The sequence below is a fragment of the Silene latifolia genome, chromosome 11, assembly GCF_048544455.1.
Source record: "Silene latifolia isolate original U9 population chromosome 11, ASM4854445v1, whole genome shotgun sequence".
Classification (NCBI taxonomy): Eukaryota; Viridiplantae; Streptophyta; class Magnoliopsida; order Caryophyllales; family Caryophyllaceae; genus Silene; species Silene latifolia.
The window spans coordinates 80,851,908-80,854,859 of NC_133536.1; positions in this window are offsets into that span (position 1 = coordinate 80,851,908).

Consider the following 2,952-nt stretch of genomic DNA (forward strand, 5'->3'; position numbering starts at 1 on the left):
TTCTCTCAATTTCGTGATCAATGGGTAACAAGTTACCTTGTGATCTTCTAGACATGCAAAATATCATACAACTCAAAAATAATTAGAACAAACCTTGAGGAGTTTTACTTCCCCAAGGTAAAGAAAGACACAACTAATAACAATCAAAGAAAATCAAATCAAGTTAACACCGTCCTCGATAACGGCACCATTTTTTATCGGACTATCATTTTCGGTTACTTGTCGTTAGGAGCACCTAGACCAAAACAATATTTATAACTTCACAAACTACTCTACTATTAGTAAAAAGGTAAGTAAAGATCGGATCCCAAGGGACGGGTATTGATGTAGGATTTTTTATTGCAAGTAGTGGTGTCTAAGGGTGTCACAATTTGGGTTGAGATAAGAAGATCACTAAACTAAATAACAATGTAAATGAACAAGCAAGATAACTAAAATGAGATGTAAGCAATTGATTAAAAGCACTAGGGTGTCATGGTTTCATAGGGGATTCATGGGATTTGATCATACAAACATGTTTTCAACTAGATGCAAGCAATTATTGTTGTGATGAGATCGAGTTAGTGTATATCTTACAATCCTTAGGAAGGTTTGGGTCCCGGAGCCGAATCGATTAGATTGTACAACACCTACAAGTCGACTTAATCCTCCCTATCCAAAAATATGCATGGTCTAATGAGACTCGAGTTGGTTTATGTCTTACAAGTCTCATTGAAAAGATAAGTGATGGGTAAAAAATGCAAGGATTCATAGGCTCGCATTTCATCAAGCATAACATGTGCATAAGTTGAAATCACAACATGCAAGCAAATTAATTATGAAAGCACATTAGATTAAGCATGAATCAATCCCCATGTTTGTTTCCCCTAATTCCCCATTAACCCTAGTTAAGGAAACTACTCACACATTATCAAGTTTAACATGCTAACAAGGTTGTCAATCATATTAACAAAGCAAAACATGATGAATAAATGAAGATGATTAACAATAATTAAAAAGGGATTAAGAGAATTATACCTAATGATGATTCCAAAATAATAAGCAAAGAATAATAGAAGTACTTGATGAATGATTGGAAGGTTGTCAATCCTCCAAATAAACCCCAAATAATCTTCAATTACCCAAAATAAATGATGAACAATAGAGAAATTAAGGAAATGATATTTGTATTAATGCTTAATTAAAAGTTGATTACAAGATTAAAGAGAGATTAGAAGAACATAAATTATACTAAGGATTGATGATAATCTAATTAGTACAATGGGGTATTTATAGTGGGGATTAGGTACATAAATTAGGGTTACTAAGGGCTTAAATGACGATTAAGACCCTTAAGAAAAGTTGAGGAAATGCTCCTCTCGAAGAAAGATGCGAGTCTCCTTTTTGCTAGTCTTTCAGAAATATGCGCATCCCGAGTAGAACAAGGAGAAGGCGTGTTGTACTGGATGATAATCCGAGCAGCCAAGGGGTCGGGACGAGCGGATTATGAGGGTTGGACGAGCGGACTGGAAGGTGGGATGCTCAGATTGTGGAGGTGTTGGACGAGCGGACTGGAAGGTGGGACGCTCGGATTGTGGAGGTTGGACGAGCGTCCCGATGCTGCGACGGGCGGATTCTAGTTCAACAAGCTTTTTCTTCTTTTCTTCTTTTCTTCTTCCAACAATCCTCAAGGATCTTGTCGGAGATGCAAGGATCGTCTTCATCATTACCCATTATTTACAAAGGCCTTCTAGTCTTGTCTTCACTTTGATGCTTGGTCATTATATTCGATCAATTTAGCTCTATTTTGCCATTAAAATGCAAGGTTTGCACTCCTCTCCTACCAAGGAAACAAAACCTCAAAGAATATGCAAAACAAATGACTAAAGACAGTAAATGACCCAATTATGCACTAAAAAGCATAGAAACGAGGCTAATTTGGGGACTAAATATGCTCAAATATTGGTCACATCAATTATGTGATTTTGTGTGTAGGTGACGGTGTCATGAGGAATTGCTATTGATTGCTTGTGTGTGCTTGGATTGCGAAAAGGTAGGGTTTCCCTACTCAGTTGTGTTTAATTAATTTGAGATGTTGTGATTGTACTGTGTATGATTGTTGTCTGCTGATCATCGGAGTATTGGTGTGGTGGTGGTGTGGTGATTGTGATGATGTTGTGATGGTTGTGGTGGAGTCACTTGCAGGAGTGGCTTCACACCCTAGTTTGCCCTGCGTGAAACCCGTCTTGGGAGGGGATTTGCACATTAAGGGACAGGGTTATCGCTCGTTGATGAGTTGGTTTTTGGTGGGGATTGGCTGCGGTCCCCCACTGGCGGCGTGGGCTACCTGTTGCGATGGGTAGTCTGGCAGGGCTACACACCGAGGTGTGTAGTCGGTTACTGTGTGAGATCGGGAGACCGGGGACGGAGGATGATCAGCTGGTTACTTTATGCACTTGTCTTATTTTAATTATGCAGAACTGACCCCGTTGTTGTTTTATAAAATCTGTGGTGATCCATTCGAGGATGGTGAGCAGATTGTGACAGGTGATGGAGTTCTTTAGCTATGGGGAAGTCATAGGGAGTCATCACTCGAGTCTAGCTTCCGCCGACAAGAGACTTAGTTTTTATTTATAGTTGTTACACTTTCACCGTTGTAATTTGGCTTTTGGTTTTGGAGAACATGTAAACTTTATTCATTATACTTTAATAAATGTTGTTTGGAATTGGTAACTTTGATATACTAACCTCGGGAAACCGAGATGGTAAGAGCCTTTCATGATAGGGTAGTCCTTGGTAAGGTACCTTGGTATGAGGGGGTGTTACAAAGTGGTATCAGAGCCGACGATTCCGGCACCTAAAACTAATGAACCCAATGAACTTAGGGAGTCTAAATAAAATAAACCCGGGGAGAGTTGTTTGGAGCTACCGCAAAGACTTGGGAGACGTCCCGAAGTCGCATTAAGGCCCTTA